The sequence below is a fragment of the Heterodontus francisci genome, unplaced genomic scaffold (assembly GCF_036365525.1).
Source record: "Heterodontus francisci isolate sHetFra1 unplaced genomic scaffold, sHetFra1.hap1 HAP1_SCAFFOLD_61, whole genome shotgun sequence".
Taxonomy (NCBI): Eukaryota; Metazoa; Chordata; class Chondrichthyes; order Heterodontiformes; family Heterodontidae; genus Heterodontus; species Heterodontus francisci.
The window spans coordinates 126,894-141,981 of NW_027141441.1; the positions used below are offsets into that span (position 1 = coordinate 126,894).

Here is a 15,088-nt window from a genome sequence, read left to right on the forward strand (position 1 = left end):
ACAGGTCACCCACATCTGTGATACAAGGACATCTGCAAAGCGAGATCTCAAGCTGACTGGGATTGGAGTCAATGCATGGGAAGTCCTTCCTGCTGACTGGAATTCCTGGAGAAAGGCATTCAGGAAGACCATGGTAAAAGCAGAGGACCAAAGAAATGACCAGATGGTGGGAAAGAGAGCTCAGAGGAAGGAAAAATTATCAGTCGACCTCGGGCCAATGATATTCATCTGTACCAGCTGCGGAAGGGATTGTCACTCACGAGTCATCCTCTACAGCCACAACAAACGATGTTTCACACAGAAGTGACGTACACCCCGGGTGTAGCCCATCGTCTTCGGAGACAGACGGTTGCCTATTACAATTACAACTACAGCAACAACTACAAGAGCGAGTCAGAGGCTGGGAACACTGCCGTGACGAACTCAGCTCTTGACTCGCCAAAGCCTGCACACTATCTCCAAGGCCTTCCTCTGATTTCAATTGCACGCACATTTGTGATCTGGCTCTGTAGTTTAGTTGGTTAAAGCACCTGTCTAGAAAACAGGAGATCCTGGGTTCAACTCCCAGCAGAGCCTCATTTCACAGTTGCAACATGCTTGAAAAGTTTCATTATCAACACTGACATCTGTGTCTTGTGAACTTTAATTCAAAATACTTGATGAATTTCAATCACATAAAAAAACAGCCTTTGTGAAGGATATGAGTTTGGAATGGCTGTTTCTCCTTGCACAGAATTTCAGTGCTAATACATCAAAGTTAACTTCTTTGGCATAAATTTGATCACAGTTCCATTCAACCTGGAAAACAGCTTGATATTAATCTCACTGAAGGAGAGTGTTTGTGTCATTATGTGTTGCTTTTAACCGAGACTGGGACATGACGCAAGTGGGAGGGTTTATCTGAGGTTTGGAATATTTGTCAGTCAGGAACAAGAAAAATCAAAGGAACCAAATAAGAAAACCTAAGTCTCATGTGGTTCCCGAGAAACGGTGAGAAGATATTAAACTTTGTTGTATTTAATACAACTGTGTGAACTTTGATCTTTGCGGCCTTTTGTAAACAGTATTTGAAGGGTCTCAGTAAAAATGTTCAGTGTTGATGAGAGTGGGGTCTGGGTAAGCAGCTGCTTCATGTGACAGGGTCAGGACTGGATGCAGGAAGTTCTCTGACAGTCTCTCTCTGATGAGTTGAGTTGATTTTCAACTGGCAGCTGTTGCTGTGTTGATAATTCAAGTTCCCTCCACCGATTTTTTTGGACAGACAGTGCAGTATGAGGATGTAAAGGGTTAATGCTGAAAACAGTGGGATTAACCCCTCCCACAATCAGAGTGATGATGTAACAGTCACATGAGATGAGGTTTGGGAGGAGAGAGCAGCACCAAGGATGCTAGTTTCGGAGGCTTGATGAGTGTGTATAAAGTATTGTGTAAATTAGAAAAGAGCTCTTAGTTCTTTCAGCAGGAAATGTGTCCAGAAAATATCACGAAAATCACAATTTCATTATTCAGGAGTTGGAACACAGGGATATTAACTCCAAGTGACAGTAGTGGTTTCATTTAACAAAATAAAAGGAGAGAATAATATTGCTCATTGATTGAAATCCCCCAGTGAGGAGACAGTTAAACAGGTGATCTGTTGGGGCATCCTTCGATCCAAGGTTTCGGCAGCATTTAATCTCCCTTTTTGGTGAAATTCTCTGTTTTTTGCATCTTTTTTTAATCCAGCTTTGATGGACCAGTGAAAAAACTGAAAAAAGTGAACAGATCCATCCTTTCTTTTCTTCCTTCTTCCCATCAGTTTCTCTTTTCTGTCCCAATTTAATCTGCTGTTTTATCCATTCCAATCATAATTCAACATTCCAACCTAATCTATTTGTTATTCCACAGTGTCTCTCCATGTGTTTTATTCTGTTGTATTCTCTCACAGTCTGTTTGATGATCAATTTTACATCTCACTCTCTGTTCTGGTGAAGATCAGAAGCAGTGTTATCTGTTTGCAACACCCGACAAGTCGGCCTGAGGCTGTGTCTCATCGATAATGTGGAGTTAGGAACATAGGAACATAGGAGCAGGAGTCGACCATTCAGCACATCGAGCCTGCCCCACCATTCAATATGATCATGGCTGATCATCCACTTCAATGCCCTTTTCCCCACACTTTCCTCATATTCCCTTATGTCATTTGTATTTAGAAATCTGTCAATCTCTGCTTTAAACATACTCAATGACTGAGCTTCCACAGCCCTCTGGGGTACAGAATTCCAAAGATTCACAACCCTCTGAGTAACAACATTTCTCCTCAAAACTGTCCGAAGTGGCATGCCCCTTATTTTGAAATTGCGTCCCCTGGTTCTCGACTCCCCAACCAGGGAAACATCTTAGCTGCATCTACCCTGACTGTCCTTTAAATATTTTGTAGGTTTCAATGAGATCACCTCTCATTCTTCAAAACTCCAGAGAATACAGCCCCAGTTTCCCCAATCTCTCTTCATAGGACAGTCCCACCATCCCAGGAACAAGTCTGATGAACCTTCTTTGCACTCTATCTATGGCAATAATATCCTTCCTAAGGCAAGGGGACCAAAATTGCACACAGTACTCCAAGTGCAGTCTAACCAAGGTTCCATACAATTGAAGCAAGAATTCACTACTCCTGTCCTCAAATCCTCTTGTGATAAAGGCTAACATACTATTAGCCTTCCTAATTGCTTGCTGCACCTGAATGTTAGCTGTCAGTGACTTATTGCCATGGATACCAGGTCACCCTTATACTCTATACCTCAGTTAATAAAGGAAAGGATTCCATTTACCTGCTGAACCAGCTTATTGACCTGCACTGCTACTTCAGGGATCTGTGGACATTCACTCCAACGTCCCTCACTTCCTCTACACCGTTCAGTGTTCTCCCATTAATTGTGTATTCCTTTGCCTTTTTTGACGCCTGCTCTCGCTGTTCCCTGCTCTCCGAGTGAACTCTTGCTCCCTCTCTCTCCTGGGCTCTTTATGCTCCACTCTGCTCTCACTGTTTCCCGCTCTCTTAATGTATCAATATTTATTTGCCTTGTGTTTAATTTAAAATATGGATTAGCTGTATTTTACAGTTGTAGGTTTTATTTGGTAGTCCTGTACAAGTTGTGGATTGGTATTCAATATTAAGCTCTGTGAAAACGATTGTGAATGAAAATATAACTTTCAATCTTATACATGGGCTGGTCTGCAAGCTCCAAGTCCTTCATTTTGTAGTAATGGAATTGATACTGTATCTTTCAGTCTTAATCTCTGTGGGATTTTTGAACTGGTATGTAATGCATAACTTGGTCTAACGTTCTGATGTACATTATTGGGATTCATAGGATCATAGGAAATAGGGGCATTAGGCCATTCAGCCCATCGAGCCTGCTCCAACATTCAAACAGATCGTGACTGATCATCTACCTCTCCGCCATTTTTCTCTGCCATCTCCATATCGCTTGATCTTGTTAGTATTTAGAAATCTATCGATTTCTGTCTTGAATATGTTCAATGATTGATCTTCCACAGCCCTCTGGGATAAAGAATTCCACAGATTTTGCACCCTCTGAGTAAAGAAATTCCTGCTCATCTCAGTCTGCCCTTATTCTGAGACTGTGTCCCCTTGTTCTGGACTCACTAGACAGAGGAAACATCCTATCCATATCTACCCTGTGACACCCTGTAAGAACTTTGTCTGTTTCAATGAGATCACCTCTCATTCTTCAAAACTCTAGAGAATTTAGGCCCAGTTTCTGCAGTCTCTCATCATCAGACAATCCCACCATCCGAGGGGATGAGACCGGTGAATCTCTGTTGCACTCCCTCTGTGACAAGTCTATCCTTCCTTCGATAAGGAAACCAAAATTGTACAGAATACTCCAGGTGCGGTCTCATCTAGACTTCATACATCTTTACTCATGTACTCAAATACGCTTTCAATGAAGCCAACATACCATTTGCCTTCCGAATTGCTTGCTGCACCTGCATAGTAGCTTTTCGTGTCTCATGAACAAGGACACCCAGGTGCCTTTGGACATCGACACTTCTCAACCTCTCACCATTTAAGAAATACTCTGTCTTTCTGTTTATTTGACCAAAGTGGAGAACTTCACACTTATTCACATTATATTCCATCTGCCATGTTCTTGCCCATTCATTTAACCTGTCCAAATCCCCTTGAAGCCTCCTTGCATTCATTCTGCACCTTTCAATCAGGTAAATTTTGTCTGTTCTATTTCAGATTTTATATTTAAAATGTGACCATGGTGACAGAGTTTATTTAGATCTGATAGTGAGTTTGTTTTTGGACTGTGATTGATATATCAACCTGTCAGCTGTACTGAATTGGAGTGAAATAGAAACAACTTCTGTCTCTCCTGCTGTTGTTTGACTGTTGGATTGAAAATGTGTCTCTTGACTTTGGGATCAGTGTCTGTCTGACTACTTCTTTTGTTTGTTCCAGTGGAACTGATGAGCTGGCAGTATCTCTGTGCTTTGGGAGTGATCCTGTACCGACTGTGTGTTGGAACGAGATCACTGCACTTTTCCTTGTGTCCAAGAATCACCACATCTATTCAGGTTCCGTCATGTATTTTCCTGCAGGAATGAAAGAACTGGTGAGGTAGAAGATACAAAAGCGATCAATGTAATCGTCCCAATAATAATCATTGTGAGCAATCACAAAATGAAAACCAAGAACACAAACGGTGTCAGTGTCTGCCTCCACTGCAGTACTGCAGTATTCAGCTTCTGTTTACCAGGTGTTTGCAGTGGTTTTACAACAAGTTTGTGACATTCAGAAACAACACAAGCCCTGCACTGCTCAATGACTGGGACTGTCCGAAAGAGCAGTGACCTTTACACAGTCACATTTCTATTTCAACGGAAAACAAGCAGCCACTATTTAAAATGTGCCTTTCACACTTCTCACCTGGTGTCTGCAATAAATGCTCTTTGTCTAACTGTCCACATCGTTAGTTTGCGGCTATTTTCCCCCCACTGTTCACAATCCAACAAACAGTGAGAGACTGGAACTAAAGCAGGAAAATTCCCTCTCCTTTGGGTGGTGAAATTGTCAGTGATTTTCAATAGTGATTTCTTCCCATTGTGTCTCCCTGAGCCTGTACAGACACTGTCCGAGAATGAACTCTCCCTTCCCCGTGTCCCCGGCTCACTCCATGTTCTGGGAGCAGCTCCTGCTCCACAGTGTCTGTTACAAACACTCCCCGACTCCCCCTCAACTTCCCACCACTCAATGCTAATCTCTGAGCACATCTGCGGACACGCTCCCAAAGCAGTGGCTGCTGGAAGTAGATGCTGTTTGTTCCCTTCCCCCGGGCCCGGGAAGTCTCCATTAGCAGCTGATTTAAAGCATCTTCCCCTGATTGAGTGAATGGCCTCACAGACAGGGTTGGGGAAAGGCTGCGCATGGGCTCCACTCCTTATTGTGACGTCCCACTGGGGCGGGGCTGCATCGCGCGTGCGCAGATCTCTGCAGCAATTCAGCATTCAAACATCAATGGGAACTTTCCCCATTTCACCCTCATCAAAGTCCCAAAGAAAGTGAAGAGGGGCTTGGACTGGAGGGAGTGAGGGGCGGGGTAGGGGGAACCTAGAACCCAGAAAGCTGCCCACTTGCCCCATTTAGATGCTCAATTTGCGGTCATTCCCTGCAGGGGGTTTGTTATTATTGAGCCCCTCCTGGTAAAACAATCCGATAGAAAGAGGGGAGAAAGGAGGGAGCCGGTGTGTTTGCTGGGACCTTGCAGAATTCATTTCAGCTGCAAAAGTCCCGGGTTATATTAACCCGAGTGAAACACGCTGTCAGTGAGAGGAAAACCGAACGGCCCTTTTCATCTTTTCATTGGAAACAAAGTAGAGCCGGAAGTGCGGCGAGCAGAGCAGACACACAAGCTCAATGACAGGAGAGCTCGGCCGTCCCTGAGTTTCAGCTCCCGGCTCTTACATTTCCTCATCCACACTGCCTTTACTGTGGATGTTCAGGGGTTCCTTGTCGGATCTGAGGATTGTATCCATTAAACATTCTGAGTCAGGAGATCCACACACTCTCTGTTATCAAGATTTATGGGCAGGAATGTTTCAAAACTTTGTCTATTAAATCATTGTATTATTCACAGAACTAATGAGGCAATCGGTTCATTATTCAGGCCTTGAACTTGGTTTGGGTCGACCGAAAACTGAAAGCTTCAGCACCTTTCCACTTCTTCACTAATATAACTGATTTTTTTGATGAAGTAACAGAAAAGGTTGATGAAGGGAAAGCAATGGATGTTGTCTATATGGATTTTAAGAAAGCGTTTGACAGACTACCACATAAAAGGCTGGGTAACAAAACTGAGGCTCCTGGAATAGGAGGGTCAGTATCTGCTTGGATTAAAAAATGGATGAAATATCAAGAAAGGCGAGTTGTGGTATTTGGCTGTTTTTCAGAATGGAAGATGGTGAACAGTGATGTCCACAAGGGTCAGTGTCAGGACCACCATATATAGAAATGACTTGAATCTTGGAATTACAGAATCACAGAATTGTTACTACACAGAAGGAGGCCATTTGGCCCATCGTGTCTGCACTGACTCTCCAAATGAGCAATTCACCTGATGTCACTTCCCCGTCTTCTCCCCATAATTCTGCACATTCTTACTTTTCAGATAACAGTCTAATTCCCCTTTGAATGCTTCAATTGAACCTGCCTCCATCACATTCTCAGGCAGTTCATACTTTAACCACTCGCTGTGTGAAAAAGTTTTTCCTCATGTCGCTTTTGCTTCTTTTACCAATTACTTTAAATCTGTGCCCTCTCGTTCTCGATCCTTTCACAAGTGGGAACAGTTTCTCCCTATCCACTCTGTCCACACCCCTCATCATTTTGAATACCACTATGAAATCTCCTCTTAGCCTTCTTTTCTCCAAGGAAAACAGTCCTAACTTCTCCAATCTATCTTCATAACTGAAGGTCCTCATCCCTGGAACCATTCTCATGAATCTTTTCCATAATCTCTCCAATGCCTTCACATCTTTCCTAAAGTGTGGCACCCAGAACTGGATGCAGTACTTCAGCTGAGGCTAGTGTCTTATACAAGTTCAACATGACCTCCTTGTTCTTGTACTCTATGCCTCTATTACTAAAGCCGAGGATACTGTATGCTTTATTAACCACTCTCTCAACCAATGACATATAACCCCAGGTCCCACTGCACCTGCACCCCCTTTAGAATTGTACCCTTTATTCTACATTGTCACTCCATGTTCTTCCTACCAAAATGAATCAATTCACATTTCTCTGCATTGAACTTCACCTGTCATCTGTCCTCCCATTCCACCAACTTGTCTATGTCCTTTTGAAGTTCTACACTATCATCCTTACAGTTCACAATGCTTCCAATTTTCGTATCATCCATAAACTTTGAAATTCTGCCCTGTACACCAAGGTCTCGGTCATTAATATATATCAGGAAAGGCAAGGGTCCCAACACTGACTCCTGGGGAACTCCACTACAAACCTTCCTCTAGCCCGAAGAACATCCATTGATCACTACTCTTTGTTTCCTGTCACTCAGCCAATTCCATATCCATGTTACTACTGTCCCTTTTATTCCATGAGTTATAACTTTGTTCACAAGTCTGTTGTGTTGCACTGTATCAAACTCCTTTTGAAAGTCAATAAAAGCAAAATACTGCAGATGCTAGAAATCTGAAATGTAAACAAAAAGTGCTGGAAATACTCAGCAGGTCTGGCAGCATCTGTGGAGAGAGAAGCAGAGTTAACGTTTCAGGTCAGTGACCTTTCAGATGCTGTCAGACCTTTTGAAAGTCCATGTACACCACATCAACAGCATTGCCCTCATCAGCCTTCTCTGTTCCCTCATCAAAAAACTCCAGCAGGACAGTTAAACATGACTTTCCCTTAAGAAATCCATGCTGTCTTTCCTGAATTAACCCACATTTATCCATGGGACTATTAATTTTGTCCCGAATTATTCTTTCGAGAAGTTTTCCCACCACCGAAATTGAAATGACTGGGGAGTGAGATGAGGTGAGTTGCTTTAGCAGAGAGCCAGCATGGGCTCGTCAGACCGAATGACCTCCTTCTGTGCTTTAGCCATTCTATGATTGTATGATTCTAGCGACAACTGTTGGTGGAGAGGCAGTGATGCAGGAATGGGTTGACAGAAAGGGAAAAGTCTGGGCTGGTGTGTGTTTGCAGCATTTGCAGCTTGTGTTCGGGTTTGTGAATAAAGGTGATTTGGAAGCTGTGTTCCAAATTGAAGTGTTTATTGGAAGCAAGAAGTTGATGTAAATGAAGAATAAAACGTGTTAAGATGAAGCGTGGTGTGATTGTGGATAGCAGTAAATATGGTGCTGGTGAATTATTTGTGTTAATAAACATCCACTGCACCCTCTGCTGCAGGCTGCTGTTTATATCCAGCTGTGTATTAGTGCTGTGTGTTAACTAGATAAATGTTTGTTTCAACGCTGTTTATAAAGCAATAGCATTGCACTCAAACAGTCCCAGACATAGCAACACACGTACAAAAGCAAAATACTGCAGCTGCTGGAAATCGGAAACATAAACAGAAAATGCTTGAAATAGTCAGCAGGTCTGGCAGCATCTGTGGAGAAAGAAACAAAGTTAATGTGAGCTAAGGAAACAGACCTGAACTGTTTACTGTTTCTCTCTGCACAGATGCTGCCAGACCTACTTAGGATTTCCAGCATTTTCTGTTTTTATTACAGCAACACCTTTGATCAGCAGTAGCGGTGATAGTGCGAGCCAGGGGGCAGCTGGGAAGGTACGTTTCACTATAAAGTACTGACCTGGCGATTCGGCGGACGCGGACACGGGGACTGCTGTGTAAGTGAACTTATATATTCGGGCAGTGGCTAAACCCGAAACACTACACGTGTAGTGTCTCCCACCCATCCTCCTCCTCCAACCAAAAAAAGGACTCTTGTGTGGAGGGTTTGGTAAGGTAAGGTTTTCCTTTATATTTTTTTATTCTCTGTTGTCAATTTAGAGCAGAGGGGATGGAAGCTAGGGCAGTTGCATGCTCCTCTTGCAGGATGTGGGAGGTAAGGGTCACCACTTGTGTCCCTGCTGACATCACCTGTGAGAAGTGCACCCAACTCCAGCTCCTCACAGAGCGCGTTAGGGAACTGGAGCTGGAGCTGGATGAACTTCGGATCATGCGGGAGGCAGAGGGGATGATAGAGAGCAGTTATAGGGAAGTACTGACACCTAAGTCACAGGATAAAGGTAGCTGGGTGACCATCAGGGGAGGGAAAGGGAATAGGCGCACAGTGCAGGGATCCCCTGTGGCCGTTCCCTTCAATAATAAGTATACCGTTTTGGATACGGTCGGGGGGGGGGACCTACCAGGGGAAAGACACAGCGGCCAGATCTCTCCCACTGAGCCTGGCTCTGCGGCTCAGAAGGGAAGGGTGGAGAATAGGAGAGCGATAGTAACAGGAGATTCAATGGTTAGAGGAACAGACAGGAGATGCTGTGGTCGCGAACGAGACTCCCGGATGGCATGTTGCCTCCTGGGTGCCAGGGTCAGGCATGTCTCAGATCGAGTCTACAGGATTCTTAAGGGTGAGGGGGAGCAGCCAGAAGTCGTGGCCCATATCGGTACCAATGACATAGCTAGGAAAATGGATGAGGACCTGAAAAGCGAATATAGGAGTTAGGTTGGAAGCTAAAAGGCAGGACGAGCAGAGTAGTAATCTCAGGATTGATACCGGTGCCACGTGCTCGTGCGGCTAGAAACAGAGAGCGAGTGCAGCTGAACACGTGGCTACAGAGCTGGTGTAGCAGGGAGGGCTTCAGTTATGTGGATCATTGGGATACCTTCTGGGGAAGGTGGGACCTGTACAAGAAGGACGGGTTGCATCTGAACTGGAGGGGCACCAATATCCTGGGCGGGAGGTTTGCTAGAGCTCTTCGGGAGGGTTTAAACTAGTTTGGCAGGGGGATGGGAAACGGAGCTATGGATCAGTGGATGGGGTAGCTGTTGAACAGGCAGATACCGAGTGCAGAGAGTCTGTGAGGAAGGTTAGACAGTTGACAGGGCAAAGTTTCAGCCAGTATGATGGGTTGAAGTGTGTCTATTTTAATGCAAGAAGTGTCAGGAATAAGAGTGATGAACTTAGAGCATGGATCAGTACTTCGAGCTACGATGTTGTGGCCATTACGGGCACTTGGAGATCACAGGGACAGGAATTGATGTTGGATGTTCCGGGGTTTAGATGTTTCAAAAGGAATAGGGAGGGAGGTAAAAGAAGTGGGGGAGTGGCATTGTTAATCAGGGATAGTATCACAGCTGCAGAAAGGGAGGTCATCGAGGAGGGTTTGTCTACTGAGTCATTATGGGTGGAAGTCAGAAACAGGAAAGGAGCAGTCACTTTATTGGGAGTTTTCCATAGACCCCTCAATAGCAACAGAGACACGGAGGAACAGATTGGGAGGCAGATTTTGGAAAGGTGCAGAAGTAACAGGGTTGTTGTCATGGGTGACTTCAACTTCCCTAATATTGATTGGAACCTCCTTAGTGCAAATAGTTTGGATGGAGCAGTTTTTGTCAGGTGTGTCCAGGAAGGTTTCCTGACTCAATATGTAGATAGGCTGACTAGAGGGGAGGCTATGTTGGATTTGGTGATTGGCAACGAACAAGGCCAGGTGGCAGATCTCTCGGTGGGAGAGCATTTCGGTGCTGGTGATCACAACTCCCTGACCTTTACTATCGTCATGGAGAGGGACAGGAGCAGACGGGATGGGAAAATATTTAATTGGGGGAGGGGGAATTACAATGCTATTAGGCAGGAACTGGGGTGCATAAATTGGGAACAGATGTTTTCAGGGAAATGCACGACAGAAATGTGGAGGTTGTTTAGGGAGCACTTGCTGCGACTGCTGGATAGGTTTGTCCCGATGAGGCAAGGAAGGGATGGAAGGGTGAAGGAACCTTGGATGACAAGAAATGTGGAACAGCTAGTCAAGAGGAAGAAGGAAGCTTACTTAAGGTTGAGGAAGCAAGGATCAGACAGGGCTCTAGAGGGTTCCAAGGTAGCCAGGAAGGAACTGAAGAATGGACTTAGGAGAGCTAGAAGGGGACATGAAAAAGTCTTGGCGGGTAGGATTAAGGAAAATCCCAATGCGTTCTACACTTATGTGAGGAACAAGAGGATGGCCAGAGTGAGGGTAGGGCCGATCAAGGATAGTGGAGGCAACTTGTGCCTGGAGTCGGAGGAGGCAGGGGAGGTCCTAAATGAATACTTTGCTTCAGTATTCACTAGTGAGAGGGACCTGGTCGTTTGTGAGGACAGCGTGAAACAGGCTGATATGCTCGAACAGGTTGATGTTAAGAGGGAGGATGTGCTGGAAATTTTGAAAGACATGAGGACAGATAAGTCCCTGGGGCCAGACGGGATATACCCAAGGATATTAAGGAAAGCGAGGGAAGAGATTGCCGCGCCTTTGGCGATGATCTTTGCGTCCTCACTGTCCACTGGAGTAGTACCAGATGATTGGAGGGTGGCAAATGTTATTCCCTTGTTCAAGAAAGGGAATAGGGATAACCCTGGGAATTATAGACCAGTCAGTCTTACGTAGGTAGTGGGCAAATTATTGGAGAGGATTCTGAGAGACAGGATTTATGATTAGTTGGAAAAGCATAGTTTGATTAGAGACAGTCAGCATGGCTTTGTGAGGGGCAGGTCATGCCTCACAAGCCTTATTACATTCTTTGAAGATGTGACAAAACACATTGATGAAGGAAGAGCAGTGGATGTGGTGTACGTGGATTTCAGCAAGGCGTTTGATAAGGTTCCCCATGGTAGGCTCATTCAGAAAGTAAGGAGGCATGGGATACAGGGAAAGTTGGCTGTCTGGATACAGAATTGGCTGGCCCATAGAAGACAGAGGGTGGTAGTAGATGGAAAGTATTCAGCCTGGAGCTCGGTGACCAGTGGTGTTCCGCAGGGATCTGTTCTGGGACCTCTGCTCTTTGTGATTTTTATTAATGACTTGGATGAGGAAGTGGAAGTCTGGGTTAGCAAGTTTGCCGGTGACACGAAGGTTGCTGGAGTTGTGGATAGTGTGGAAGGCTGTTGTAGGTTGCAACAGGACATTGACATGATGCAGAGCTGGGCTGAGAAGTGGCAGATGGAGTTCAACCTGGAAAAGTGTGAAGTGATTCATTTTGGAGGGTTGAATTTGAATGCAGAATACAGGCGAAAAGACAGGATTCTTGGTAGTGTGGAGGAACAGAGGGATCTTGGGGCCCATGTCCATAGATCGCTCAAAGTTGCCACCCAAGTTGATAGGGTTGTTAAGAAGGCGTATGGTGTGTTGGCTTTCATTAACAGGGTGATTGAGTTTAAGAGCCGCGAGGTTATGCTGCAGCTCTATAAAGCCCTGGTTAGACCACACTTGGAATATTGTGTTCAGTTCTGGTCGTCTCATTATAGGAAGGATGTGGAAGCTTTAGAGAGGGTGCAGAGGAGATTTATCAGGATGCTGCCTGGACTGGAGGGCATGTCTTACAAAGAAAGATTGAGGGAGCTGGGACTTTTCTCATTGGAACGAAGAAGGATGAGAGGTGACTTGATAGAGGGGTACAAGATGATGAGAGGCATAGATAGAGTGGATAGCCAGAGACTTTTTCCCAGGGTGGAAAGGGCTATCACCAGGGGGCATAATTTTAAGGTGATGGAGGAATGTTTCGGGGAGATGTCAGAGGTAGGTTCTTCACACAAGAGAGTGGTGGGTGCGTGGAATGCACTGCCAGCGGTGGTAGTAGAAGCAGATACATTAGGGACATTTAAGCGTCTCTTGGATAGGTACATGGATGATAGTAGAATGAAGGGTATGTAGGTAGTTTTGATCTTAGAGTAGGTTAAAGGTACGGCACATCATCGTGGGCCGAAGGGCCTGTACTGTGCTGTACTGTTCTATGTTCTATGTTCTGTAACACAGGTGTTGGGAGGCTCAGCCTGGCTACGCAATGTTACAAGGACGCTGAGTGACACCATCGACAACGGGACAGAGAGAAAAACACATAGAAAACTAATAGACTGTGAGGAAGCAAAAATGTGGAATGGAGAGAGAGAGACAGACAACGAAACTGAGATGGAGAAACAAGGCATTTGTATGATTGTGCTCTCCCTGTTGTCTAAAGGTATTTCCTGTTGTGTAAATATGTTTTCTGTTGTGTAAAGATGTACCCTGTTGTTGTGTAAAGGTTTTCCCTGTTATTGTTTTATTTTCTGCTGCTGACCGTCTCCTCACTGTGACCATTTGCCCTGGTTTTATTGTGGCCAACATCACCATCTGGTGGTGGAGAGGAGGCTCTGCAGGAAGGGGTTGACAAAGTGGGAGAGACTCGGCTGGTTCGTGTTTGCAGTTTGTGTTCGTGTGAGCAAAAGTGATTTGTTACTGATTGATGTGTTCACTAGAAGGAAAAAGCTGATTGCAATCGAGCGCGTCTTGCTTTTCTGGGGAAACACTTGATGTTTTGAAAGTGAACTGTTTGTCTTCCTGACAAGCGTAAATAGCAAAGAATGGTTTCGATCCATCGACCTCTGGGTTATGAGCCCAGCACGCTTCCGCTGCACCACTCTGCTAACTGCTGTTTTGAATTTTAGCTGCCTGTTAGTGAAATATGTTCATTTCCCCAATGTTTTTATCAAAATAGGATTGGAGTCGGATTTCTCAAGAATCCCAGACTCAGCAACACACGTGCTGACGGACTCACCCTCACTGCACAATGACACAAGGACACTGAGTAACAGCACCGATAGTGAGGCAGGCAGAGAAAGACACACAGAAAACCAGGTAGATATTATCAGGACCCAGAAAGGAACAGACAGAGAAAGGTACTGAGCAAACCAGCAAGAGACAGCGAGATAAAAGCAAAATACTGCGGATGCTGGAAATCTGAAATAAAAACAAGAAATGCTGGAACCACTCAGCAGGTCTGGCAGCATCTGTGGAAAGAGAAGCAGAGTTAACGTTTCGGGTCAGTGACCCTTCATCGGAACGAAGAGTTAACGTTTCATCGTTCCGATGAAGGGTCACTGACCCGAAACGTTAACTCTGTTTCTCTTTCCACAGATGCTGCCAGACCTGCTGAGTGGTTCCAGCATTTCTTGTTTTTATTATAAGAGGCAGCGAGAGACTGATGAACACCACTTGGAGGGAGCACTGAGGGTGGCAAGGGACAGAATGTAGTCTGGCTGGGGGGTTTCAATGTCCATCACCATGAGTGGCTCGGTAGCACCACTACTGACCACGCTGGCCGAGTCCTAACGGACATAGCTGCTCGATTGGGTCTGCAGTAGGTGGTGAGGGAACTAACAAGAGGGAAAAACATACTTGACCTCATCCTCAACAATCTGCCTGCCGCAGATGCATCAGTCCATGACAGTATTGGTGGGAGTGACCACTGCACAGTCCTTGTGGAGATGATGTCCCGTCTTCACATTGAGGATACCCTCTGTCGTGTTGTGTGCCACTACCACTGTGCTCAATGGGATAGATTTTGAACAGATCTAGCAATGTATAACTGGGCATCCATGAGGTGCTGTGGACCATTAGCAGCAGCGGACTTGTTGTCAACCACATTCTATAACCTCATGGCCCGGCATATTCCCCCACTCTAACATTACCAACAAGCTGGGGACCAACCCTCATTCAATGAAGAGTGCAGGAGGGCATGCCAGGAGCAGCACCAGGCATACCTTGAAATGAGGCATCAGCCTGATGAAGCTACAGCCCAGGACTACTTTCATGCCAAACAGCAGAAGCAGCATGTAATAGACAGGGCTAAGTGATCCCACAACCAACGGATCAGATCTACACCCTGCCACATCCAATGATGAATGGTGGTGGACAATTAAACAACCAACAGGAGGAGGTGGCTCCACAAATATCCCCAACCTCAATGATGGGGGAGCCCAGCACATCAGTGCAAAAGACAAGGATGAAGAATTTGAAACAATCTGCAGCCAGAAGTGCCGGGTTGATGATCCATCTCGGCCTCCTTCTGAAGTCCCCAGC

The 15,088-nt window shown here is 45.3% G+C and overlaps 1 non-coding gene across 1 annotated transcript; it reads left to right on the plus strand.

Moving 5' to 3' along the window:
• Nucleotides 1-502: 502 nt before the first annotated feature.
• trnas-aga (transfer RNA serine (anticodon AGA)) lies at nucleotides 503-576 on the plus strand. Its single transcript has one exon. It is a non-coding gene; the product is annotated as a tRNA-Ser (tRNA).
• The last annotated feature ends 14,512 nt before the right edge of the window (nucleotides 577-15,088 follow it).